The following is a 12,896-nucleotide window of genomic DNA, read 5'->3' on the forward strand; positions in this document are numbered from 1 at the left end:
TGAATGAAAAGGAAAAGTTGTTCACAACCGCGTGCCATGAAAATAAAAATGCCGGTAAAGATGCAAGCGTCACCAAGGCCTGCGTTCACCGATCGAGTTGCGCAATACGAGTCTTCAGAATTACAGTATTCATTTTTTTGTTACGTTCGAACGATAGGAATAACGCCACGTTATATAAATTTATTTTGTTAACTAAAAGCTATCGACAGAACCAGGTAAATGAATTTTCCGTGTTAGTAGATTTTCAACGGAAAATTGTATCGGTCATCTCACAGAGAGCCAAATAGAAAATTTACAGTAGTGCTATAAAAGCACAGGAATCGAAGGTAACAACGAAAATATAAAACAAGATTAATAAAGGCGTTTAGAAATTAAAATTTCACGTCACTGTCAAACTCACTATTTGAAATATTTTCCATCAAGAAACGAACGGAAACAAGCAGCAAATATCGATTGTTTTCGAATAAAAAGTAAGTATCGAACGACTACTTGGAAAAAAATGAAAAGCAAAAATATCCGTGAAGGTGCAAGAGTAATCAAGGTCCCCGTCCACCGATCCAGTTGCGCAATAAAACCGTCACGTGATTGGCGTACTGTGCTCCGCAGTTGCAAGAGTCACGTCAACGTAACAAGACGATCCGAGATTCGCAGATTTGGAGTAACGATAGATGTGCGCAGAAAATTCAGTGTAATATTTTCCGTTCATTAATTCAAGAGACCACGATGCAGGGACGTGTTTCGACTTTACGTAAGTAACCGTTGACAGTCGTGTCCAAAGTTCAGACGATAATGAAAAAGAGGAAACGCGACAGTTTGAGGAACAGTCGAGAAATTTCTATCGCGTCAAATTGTTTTGAGCCGTTGTCGAAGATTTTTATAAGTAAGATGTTCGATCATACGAACAACGATAAAAATACTAGAATATTACCAACATCAACACGCGCATCGGCGTTACATTTTAAAAATTGTACATTCTTCCGATGTGTTAAATATTTTCACACTGAAGCAACAGAAAGAAATATACACAGGAATCTACCGCGAATCTTTGAAATTAAATCTTGGCCTTCCATCCTAATAAATGCAAACCAGTTTGCATAATTTCTCGAACAGATATTCAACAATCTATCATATTGCTTATGAACATTCGCGAGGTGTTTGACTTCTACCGATTAGTTGCAGGCATCTTTAGAGATATTCTAGAGAAGGATCCGGCTAGCTTGTAATATATGGTGAAAGGTATATACAATGTACATACTTGTTTCAGAAATTTGGCTCCAGATTTAAACTTCCAAAATGTATTCTCTAAGTTAATGAAAGGAAAAGAAAGAAGCTCAATACCAATGTCTTTAATTTTAATTTCAATTTCAATTTAATTTGTAACAATACGACTGTGCACACTGCACGGAAGTTTCTAACTTTCCAAATCCTTCGTGTCGAGTCATTGATCCAAGGAAAATCATCATCTTCGGCCGACTAATCTGCACGGGAGAATGTTCAAATAACAGTTTCATTCAGAACGAAGTAGAGCGCGGCGAGCTTTTAGAAAACACGTTAGATTCGTGCATTCCGGCGGGAGGAAATTGTTAAGACAAATAAATTCGTTAAGTATATCCGGTTAAAAATTTTCACCGGGACATATGTGGCACATTCAGAAGGAGGGGAAACGTACACGAACACACAGGCGAAACGTATTCTTCGATGCTCGTCGAACACCAGAGCCCAGAGCATAGGGGAGAAACTTAGGCGTGAATTGAAACACACGACGCGCGGAATGCTGTAAACTCGAGTAAATTAACACCGACATATTTTCACTTAACGAAAGGAAAGGAAGAAATATAAAAAAAAAGAAGAAGAGAAAACTTAGAAGAAGAAAAAAGGTAGACTAGCAAAATTTACGGCGTTATTTGTTTCGAGTCACTGACAACTGTTTCGTCACGCATGAACCTCGACGTCAACCAGCTAAATGAGAAGTGCCAGAAGAAATGATTTTTCAACTGTTTTTATAACTGAAGATAGCGCTAATGCGCCATTATGTACATGTAATCTCGGGCTGGAATCAAAGTCGTTGTTGAATTCGGGGGAAGTAATGTAATATGCGGGGAAAGGCAAATAATTAAAAGGTAAATTCGATGATAAATGTAGTTCATCTTTTCTGGCTGTAATTTTTTGTTTGTAGAAATCAACAGGAACTATGATTATTATACAATTCATTGTCAAGGAATTTTATTACGATATCTGTACCCTTTATATGTAAAAAGATCATGACAATCCATGAAACTCGTAAAATACCAAACAAATCTTTCGTTTCTTTTTCTCTACTACTTCTGTAGTTTATAAAATCTAGCTCCAAAACATTAAACATTTTATTACATGAAACGTTCTTTTATCGAGCAACGCATATGTCTACTTCAAATAGAAATAACAAAGAAAGTCTCGACTCTTTCGAAGAACCTTACACTCGACATTTATCGCTATAATTGGCTTTGTTCTTTGTTATCGTCCAACGTTAACAACGCCAACGTTATTAACAATAATCCATTTCAAGCAAATTTTCCTAAGACGGTGCGGTGCGTCGATGGAGCAACGCGTTTCACTGATCCTGGGGTATAAGAAATTACAGTCGATCGTCTATTAACAGCTGATTAATTGGATAGACCGATGGAAAATGGAGTTCACTGGAAATTGTGAAGGATCGCAGCACGGTGGAGCAACGAGACGTCACGACAATTATTTGAGATTCCCGGGCGCGTTTAAAGCTGTCCGCGCAACGATCCTCTCTGGAACCGATTTGAATCAAGTCGAATCGAGTCATTCAATCGGCTTGACTACACTAAAAACTTTCGTTTTCACGAGAAACGGACCGATGTCGATAGTGGCACGAAGAAACATCGCAGTCAGAGTCGGAGCGATCGCGAGTTAAATCGAGCCAGCCCGGGGGGGACGTTACAATTTCACGGTAGCGGAACAGAGAATGAGATTACCCACGTACCACGAACCGCAAATGTGGCTTCTCCCGATCTCTGTGCTCGCGTACGCTAGCATTTTTAAACTCGACGCGACGCCACGTGTAATCCGCGGCCTGATCTGCTCATGGATGACCAAAGATCGATAGGTGATCGTGTATAATTGATACTAGAAAACAGTAAACTCGTGTATTTGATTTTTATCCGACATCCTCTGCGAAACGCTACTCTAAACTATGATAGAATTACCTGGTATATTTTAGGCCATTAAATAATATTTAAAGAGAACAACAAAATACGCTTTCGATTAATGAAAAAGCAATTTATCAAAATTACACTATCGTAGACGAAAATGTACTCTGGAAACAAGACTTTTGATTCGATAATTTTTAGTTATAAAATTAAGGTTTGAGAAAAAAATGTATAGCAACCAGTTTAACGTGTGTATTATATTAATTGATAATTTTCCATCGATTTGTTAAAACGAGTAAGTGGCTGTAAATAATAGTTTTCATGCCACTTTGTACTAACTGGCTCGTTGCAAACCGATTATACACAACAATCGTAAATATCAGTAACATTAATAACGCTGGTCACAGTTCGCCGTTCGTTGAATCAATCTCGTGCGACCGATACAACTTTGACAATCATTTTAAACTATAACAAGTACGGGCTTTGAAGTGTCGCGAATTACCAGCATCGCGTAGGGGGACACCGAGATTGAGTTGCGGGTAAGTTGGCAAAGTTGTCCCGGCAAATTTGTCGCTACACATTTGCACAGGAAGGCAGTAATTCATTATTATGTTACTGTGTTGACATGCAATTAACCACGATTAGCAATTGGTTAAAATGTAATCAGATTTGCTTTGGAGTCGGATCAAACGCATTGTTTCTTTCCAAAGTGTCAGCTGCAATATCTTGTCCCGATTCGGCACGTAATACGCTAATTTTATTTCGCAATGTGTTATAAAGAATCTGTCCTGCTTATTCGTGTTTGCACGAGTAAAGTTTTATGATTGAGTTCTGCTTTAACCCTTTGATCATTCAAAAAGGATATATAATTAAGGATATACATTATTTGAAAAATATACATTAATTCAAAAAGGATATATAAGAACAAATTCTAGGAAAGTCTTCTTCGAAATTAGAAAATTCCTCTAAAATCTCTAAATATTAAAAAGTTCCTTTAACGTAATTATTACACGTTGGAAGCACTCCGAAACCTACGGTAGACGCTGAAAATTGCAAACTTCAAATCCTTGATAAACGATAGAAATAATAGCAAATTTTGATTTCGTTACGTTAGCTAAAGTCTCGCTTTCCTATATCGTGAATAATAAAGAATAAACATAGTTTCTTCTATTTTAAACGAGAGGAATAAAACATTCATAGGTATGGATGGTTTCTAGCAATGAAACGTGTTTGAACTGTTCAAAGAACACGAACGTCTGACGTCTTTAAATATGTCAATTCGTTCTTTCATTCCTCTTCTTCTCTTTTTTTCATTTTTTGCATAATACCAACACTTTTCATCGTTTACTATTATCACTACTACTCTACTATTTCATGCACTCTTGCCTTGATGAATAAATAATGCTCCTCAAGGCCCCTTCCTGAATATATCTAAAGGTTTCCTAGATAACGATTATCGCTTACGACCGAATTTTTATTGTCGAATGATTTAGATAGCGATATATCGCGGATCACAAATAAATATACATGCAAAAAATTTATTAACTGTTATTTACGACTCATGCAGTTGCCCTTATTAACAGAAAATAATGTCCTGACCTGACATTTCTTCGTTAACACCGCGAATGATAGTTTGCGTCCACGAACTCAGAGGGACTTGTGTTTGCCGACGCAAATGCTTAAAAGTTTGTAAAATTTCCTAATTGCGGCTAGAAAACTTTGCGACATGATAATCTAGTTACGAAGGAAGGAAAGCTGTCAAAGGGAACTCGGAAAAATCGTTCTCTCTTGTAAGTATTTCACGAAATCTTCCAAAAGCTGCACCAATGCTTTTAGGAAAATTTTATCAAATGTTCGCTAAGAACTACTACAAGTTTCATGGTTTTCGAGTTGTGACATAAGATTGGAAGTATTTAATAAGCCATTAAAAAGTCACGTAGACCTACATACATATGTATATCACCAAGAAACGTCAACTGATACGTAACAGTGAACGATCATTTTATGAAACACTGCCATTTACATTACTAACGCAGGATGTACATAACGTAAGACTGATCAAGAAATAACTAAGAAAACATAGTATACAACAACATAGTGTAATTTATTAGTGATTCTAACTATCACTGTCATTAACACTGATATTAGCACACTTTTCCTAATATCACCTTGTACCATTTACTCTCCCGTTTATAGGGAGACTGCGGAAAGTTTCTTTTTCTGGAACGGTGAGGTGTACCAAAGATCATGAACAGTCGATAAAACATTTGTCTGTCATGATATGACTATTGCATCAACGATATGCATTCAAATGAACTTTTTACGTGAAAAGTTAAGTCTTATCCTGTAACTTTAAAGACGTAACTTGTACATAGGAATAAAGTAGATCAATTTCCTTTTAGAACAAGGAGATTAATATTCACACGAGACCTATTTATATTTTTAGAAGAAACGCTACTACTATGGAAATGCTGCCAAGGATAACTGAAAGGCGTAATAGCTGTATCGAAAGAGAATCGAATAGAAAGCAAATCGAATCGGACGATTCGTAGGAATCCTTTTTATCGTACGTCGACGATAAAATTGATGAAATTCACATTAATAGTACACATGAACGCCACGTTACACATCATACGTCGTTAAAGTATTTGGAACGTATCGGGTTCTTTTTCGAACAGTCAATGTTTTATCAGCTTGATGGAGTGAATAAGCGCTAACACGTTTCAAGTACCAGCCAGGTTGCCCTCTTTTTCACCAAAAGCCGTCCGTTACCTCTTATCGAGTCCGACTGAACGCCGCGCCCCGCCGGTGTGAATTTCCAACGCGTCCCGTTCATTGTTTAAGGTTTTACAAATTCCATGAACTGGATGCCGAGTTTCTCTAAGGTCTTTCACACATGCCAGTGTGTATTTTCGGTGCTATTATTTGCTCAAGAATTACAAAACGGGGAGAGACACTCGCTTCCCAGGAAGGAGAGGAAGAAACCTGCTTTCCGGTGAATCTCGACGACTCGCATAGGTGAGCTCGAGAACTCGACGAACTTCCAGCTTGCGTTGACTTTATTTCGGTTACGCGAAATCGCGCGACATATGAGATTTTTCCGTTCGCATTACGTGACGTGGAACACAATGGCACGTGTCGAATGAGTAATACACTTTCTGAAACAGCATCGTGCCTTTTTTCTTCTCTCTTTCCATTTCTCGATGCGTCACGCCGCGTCGGCTACATTCTGTTTGCAAACGCTCGAACCAGATACGTATTCGACGAAACGGAAGGGAGTGTTGAAATATTTGAAGATAAATGCAGGACTGTAGAGGATAATACAATGAATTGTTTCGTTGTTGGTGACACAGACATCGTTAGGAGTTTCAAGAACTTGCGAGCGAAAAAGATTGAAAAAAGGAATCTTTGTTCGAGAGTTAAACTGTAATAAACTGACGTAAAATGTCAGCTACAAACGCGTCTTCCAAATTCGTTCCCGTTTTTTCAATATTTTGAATCGCACGCGGAGCGTAGGCAACGCATTAATTAAAAAGTGGTCTGTGATGTTGCGGCTGACTGTGAACCCAATTCCCTTATCTTCGACTGGAACGCGCTGAATGCTAACTTCTCAGTATCTAACGCGAGACACGGTGTACCTTTTCCATCCTGCTCGGCAATATCGCGAGAAGGGAACGAAGACACCGGTGGACTTACTCGGAAAGAGCCGAGGAGGCAGTAGAAAACGAAGAACAGGAAAAAAACGCAGCGATGGGAACGACGAGTCTCGTCGCAAACACACTTGTCGCTTTGCTGACTAATCGCCGCTCGTCTCCTAACTCTGATCCTCTATTTCGTGATCGTGTGTCCTCAATGGGGAACATTCCCGCAACCGTTCGCGAAATTTAAGAGCCAAATTTGCTAATGTCACGATAAAAGTGAGCGTTGGGTCTGATAAAGAATCTCGAAAACTGTGATAATTTATGGCAACATAAGTAGAATTCATACCATCGACGGCATTTGACGGTAATTCGTTTCTTTTCCAGGATTTCAATCGGTGATCGATTTTCTACGAAAATAAAGAATTTTGAGAATGTTCTATGAAGTTCATTTTGTATTGGTTAAGCTTGAAACTGTTTTTTGACTGATGATGTTGACTTTCAACGAGTGTTTTATTTTACGCCGAAACGCGTAAACTAACTTCAAAGAAGCTTTTGCCTGCGCTTAATAATAATATTTTGCAGGTAGATGCAACGTTTCGAAAGTCGGAAGTATTTGATCGAATATAAAATCGAATACAACGATGTATAATCACGAAGCCCACGCGACAGGGAGATGAAAAGAACGAAGCAATCGTTTTGAAATACGTGTTTAAGAAGTTCGTGTTGGTGCAGCGAAAGGATTCAGAAATGAAGAGAGCGTAAAGATTCCTTTTTATGACTCGATTTATCGGAGACGATAGAACATTACAAAGATGACGTAACTTTGTGACCAACATTTATTATAATTATTCACTGACCCTTAAACCGCCATTATGGTGCTTGTGACCGCTCTGCCCTGTACACTGTGTCCAATTTTGCTTTTTTATGAGTACAGGCTTTGTTACAGACTGTAACGAAATACCCATTTTTATGTAGAATTGGAAAACAATATTACTAAATCTCTTATTCTTGAAACGGTACATTTATCATAATAGGACCGAAAACATTCAACTGGTTTTTACTTAAGTATCTGTTTGCATGATTAGTTAAGAATATTAGTGTTGTTAATAAATTTAAGTAGCAATATTAATGGTACTAATAGAATTGAATATTAGTATCGGCCTTTGACTATGTGTGTCAAGGTACTTAGCCTTCGATACGTAAGACTAAAGGCTATTCATCGTTCAATAGTAAAGAAAATACAGAATTCTCAAAGTAATTTCTTTAAATCTATTTCATCCGTATTTCCTACATCTAATTAAAATTCAGACACCCTATAGAAGTGAGGTGATTAGGTCGTGATAGGTACTGAAGAAACCCTCGAATATGTTTAACAATAAATATTTATTAACCATATATTGCATGTGTACACCGATGGGTAGAACTCGCGGTTACAAATTCAACTACTGGTCGATGCGTTTTGATGCGCGAAATAAGTTCGGACGATGATTGCTCGATATGTCGAAAACTTGGATTGATGATTGACTCGGACCGTTGCGACTGTAACGACTGTGTAGCGACTGACTTTCCGTCACGATGATGCTGCAAAGGAAAACTATGGTGGGGTGTGTCTAAGGATGCGAGATCATCGGATTCGTTGAGGAAAACCTTGGTTCGGAAAGTGAGGGAAATGAACGTCGTTGTTAATTGGCGAATTTTGTGTTAGTCGTTGGAAAAGGATGCTAACTGCCCTTGAGAGAAAGTTGCTAGCAGGAAACATCGTACATGAGAAAAAGTAGATTTCCCGTGTTTTCCCCTAGTAGGTGATAGACTGAGGAACTGTTAAGACAAAGGCTATTTGTTCCTTTGCAGGACTTTAGCTAAATAAATCCTAAGATTTTTGGCGGGTCCTTAGGCTAGCTGAGAATATTCTGTAAGAATGTATCGACATCTAGCAATCATCTTGTCCGAAGAGTTGGGTCTTTGTGTAGCGAGCCACGGGACAGAAACCGTTGGAAAGTTTACTGTCGAGTGCCGCTACAGAAACATACAGTCTGTATGATGGTCACCATCGAACTACGTCGAGTATTGGAGATTAGGGCAGTACATGTTAAACTGAAACACTAACAACACAAACGTATGTAATTATGCCAGGCGCTATGTCTATTTCATACCGTAACAAGGCTTGATAATTCGATAACGGTCGTACCACGGCGTCCTCTTTATTTGTGAACTGCCGAGGATTTTTCGTCATAAATGATATACATATTCTAGCAATACTTCTTTCGGTTGTATTCTTGGTTTCTTGCGTGTACACGTGATAAAGCAACGCTTATAACATTTTATGGTATTAAGAAATTCGAAGGTAGTGTTGCCTCACCACTGTAAAAATTGTACAATTCTTTTCTAGTTTTTTAAAGTTACTAACCGACACTGGTAAAATTCGATCGCTGCCGATTTTATAAAAGTGGAGATTTTAGACTTAATACTTTTTGCACTGTTGATAGGAGGTAAATGTGGTAGCAGAATTCTTCCTAGTCACATTGTGCGCGTACACATGCCCGGACAGCATTTTAATTAAAGAGCTTAATGCAACATGATCGATCGTCTAAAGCAGAGCCGTTTCAGTGATGCAGGTGTTTGCGCTATCCATTGTTTCGGTTGGTACAATACGTCTCCCCGCTATTACCTTTCAGTTTCGTAAATTATATCGCGTTATCGACGTGTGTTTTTCCATCCCTCGTTACACAATACAATTAACCTACATGCACAACAACGAGCAGCAAATTTTATGGTATTTTGAACGAACATTAGTCGAAGATAATATTCATAATAAAATGTATCGGTGCATTGCATTTAAAGAGCAATTAGTTACCGACTACTGACTAGCTGAAGTATCGTTCTACGATAAATATTCTTCCTGTAAATTATTTTTTCGCTTTTACGTTCCAGGCTGGCGCACGTTCATTGTGCTAATTCGTTCGGCATGCACACTAAGTATGAATAGTTTTTCGAGTAACAGGAAAGTAACAACCCGCATTGTGTGCCGTATAAATTCTCTTCATTTTGTAATCTGCTTTACGCTAGTCCTTTCAATTTCAGCGATTTCACGCTTTTTATCGAGTCTGCTGGCAATTCTTGTATTAATCCTCGTGCTATGTTGCCCCTGTTCGAATCACTAAACATTATTCTGCATCGGCAATTTTACATTAGCCTGCATTCTTTAACAATTATAATAATAACTTCATAAATAATATAATATACACCTAAACTTTCCATTCCTTTTATTTTTACGTTTCCCCGAAGTTGGAAAAGTTATTTGGAATTTTAAGCACCTATACGCGTATTCCCGAATTGCAACTTTGGAGATAATCCGAGAAGTTTTGGTTATCAATCTGCTTTCTTTTAGCCGTTTCATTCAGAAGATCATTTGATGTTGTTGAAAAGTGAAAATTAATCGTCTAGATGAATAACGATTAATGAACCGAGTTACAAAGTTTTCAATTCAATTTACTGGATTCGCGATCGTTCGAATTCAACCCAACCCGTGTATAGGCATACGCTTTTGTAGAAGAAAACGTTGTTTTTACTGTAAATTTACGCGTAAGACCACCGGTAGATAGAAATGTCGCGAGCTGCACTCGAGACTGTGGTTAATATTTGCAGCGCGAACAATGCTCCCAGTGGCTGAATACTCGAACGTTCATTATTCCTGATACCTGGACTCAGTCCACTGGACTGACATATCTAGGTGGAGGGAACGGGGGAACCTTTGGTTACGCACTTCTTATCGTGACCTCCTTGCGTTGCTTGTCCGGCTGTTCTGATGGTAATTCCCTTTCTTTTCCATTTTCCCTTGTTTTTGTTCGATATAATTGCCAACCATGAGGTGTCTCGCTGTCTGACGTTGATTTCCGGGTCTCAATTTTGATAGTGAAATTGCTCATAACTTCATACCAATTTTGGAACACTCGAGTTTATTATTTCCTTTTTATTGTTATTTTGTTTTTTTATTGTTATTGTGATAATTGTTATCAATTTTGTTTACTGTACTGTTTTTACTATGTATTTGGAATTGTATCGTTTTATATTTATTTGTGGAAATGTCGCTTCGAAAATATCTTACCAAATTATATAAATTTTTAGAATTTTAGAATCAGTGAAACGTAATTATATCGACAAGTTGTTCATTGCACGGAGCCTATAATTTTCAACTAACCCATTTTCGACTAAAATAATCGAATTGATATTAACATTCATCTAACTCGAATCCTGCGCGAGAGATAATTGCCTCTCCAATAGCAATCAATGAATGCCATTTCTAACCCCGACCTGCATTTTACTCCAATCACGCGAGGTAAGAAATAATCATTCGGTATTAATTGATTGCACAATTTAATTTTCAATTGGTTTCGTTTATAACTAGCAGATGCTAACGTGTAAGCATTTCGAAAAAATATTACGCGAGTGAAGTGTGAAAATTTTAATATGAACGGCTAAATATTTCGATACAGCAACTGCCATGTTTACAATATCGTGTTTAATTTATTTTGCAATCGAAATTATTCGATACAAATATGAAACTCGTAAAAAGATAGAGAATTTTGATTCAAACAACACCTACCATATTTTCGCCAATTAACTTTTATACAGCGATTCAATTTATCATTTCAAATGGAACAATCGAAAAACATGAGAAGTGGAAAGGATGCATTGAATAAATTGATGGGAGTACCTATTTTGAATTACTAAACGATGTAACAATTCGAGAACAATTCGCAAAATCAAATTGTGTTCCTTGACAGTTCGTAATTTTTATTGATAAATCCGATGACGAATATTTCGTGACGTAGGAGAGCTAGTATAAATCGGAAGCAAAACGGATCATTTGCTGGATAGGCTGAAAGGAAAAGCGGGAGAGAAGAACGAAGTATACAATTAACGAAATCTCGTGTTCCAGAGTTGGTATTGATTTACGTGAGATGAAACGAAATGTGTATGTAAACGGGCAATCGTTGCGCCGTGCCACACAGTTACGCGTAGCTTGTACATATTTTACATAATTGCATCCATGTTACAAAATGCGTTGATTATTTGATCTTCGCACGAGAGACGCAGTTAATAATTATATCTGATTATAAATGATAGGTATTATTAAAACCATTAGTAATTAAAAGTAAACTTTTTGTTCTTCGATACATACCACCTTGAATTTTGCGTCTTTAATTCATAAAAATTTCGAGAATTATTAGAACTTCGACAAAATGTGGCTGTAGTATTGTAACTAAAAGACTCTGATTTTTAAGCCTACGATCACATCCTGACACTTTTTCTTAACCATATCCTGATATTTTGCTTCATGAGTTTTCTCGAATGAATAAACGTGGCTACATATTCTTAATTTTTTTATTTCGTTTACTTTTTCTTGTTATAACATGTAGAATGATTCGTTATGACGACAAATGGTTTTATTTGCAATTTAATTATAAGAACTTGACAATATGCTTGACAATTGAATAACATCTCATTTAAGTTTCGTTTAACTTGCTGAACGTTGTTTAAGTCGATATATGACAATGAAGATGCTTCATTACCAAGAGAAAACATAATAAGTTTCTAGCTCACCACAATTCTCATAACTGTCGATTCTTGTCTTGACGTTTGATCGTTCGCTATCGAATAGAATTTTGCGCCTCGTGCAAAGAACTGCGCGATGAAGTTCCCTGCAATTAAAACAAAGCACGTGAACACATACAAACGGTATGACGCAAGTTTTATTACAGTCTGTGTTGACATAGCTCGCGTTAGAATATCGAGTATAGCATCTGCGTGGTTTAAACGTAGCGGTTCAACCGCCTCCTGCGAGTTTTCCATTCCAAAACGTCGAAATAGAAACATCGGTTGAAGACATCTAATCGATTGCAATTAAACGTTATCTGGTCGTTGTTAGTCACGATTGTTTTTTGGTAACTATAGCATCATTCGAGTCCCATGGAATTTCACAATTTTACCGTATACATGAGTAAATAAGTACACGATTATGACTCTGGAACGACTTATTTGTTAAATGGAATATGCTTATTTCTTGTCTCGTGTAGATCCTATAAATCGAACGAATTGG

The 12,896-nt window shown here is 37.4% G+C and overlaps 1 protein-coding gene across 3 annotated transcripts in view; it reads left to right on the forward strand.

Moving 5' to 3' along the window:
• The window catches only part of LOC117210989 (thyroid receptor-interacting protein 11-like), a 45,090-nt gene that overhangs the window by 15,354 nt on the left and 16,840 nt on the right, over window positions 1–12,896 (forward strand). The window contains exon 1 of one of the 3 annotated variants that reach the window (XM_033454503.1): window positions 501–748. The exons of the other annotated variants lie outside the window; for them this stretch is intronic. The gene's annotated coding sequence lies outside the window, so the exon portion shown is untranslated. Of the gene's footprint in view, window positions 1–500; window positions 749–12,896 lie in introns of those variants that run through there. 3 annotated transcript variants of the gene reach the window in all.

Source organism: Bombus bifarius, unplaced genomic scaffold (genome assembly GCF_011952205.1).
Source record: "Bombus bifarius isolate JDL3187 unplaced genomic scaffold, Bbif_JDL3187 scf7180000008214, whole genome shotgun sequence".
NCBI lineage: Eukaryota > Metazoa > Arthropoda > Insecta > Hymenoptera > Apidae > Bombus > Bombus bifarius.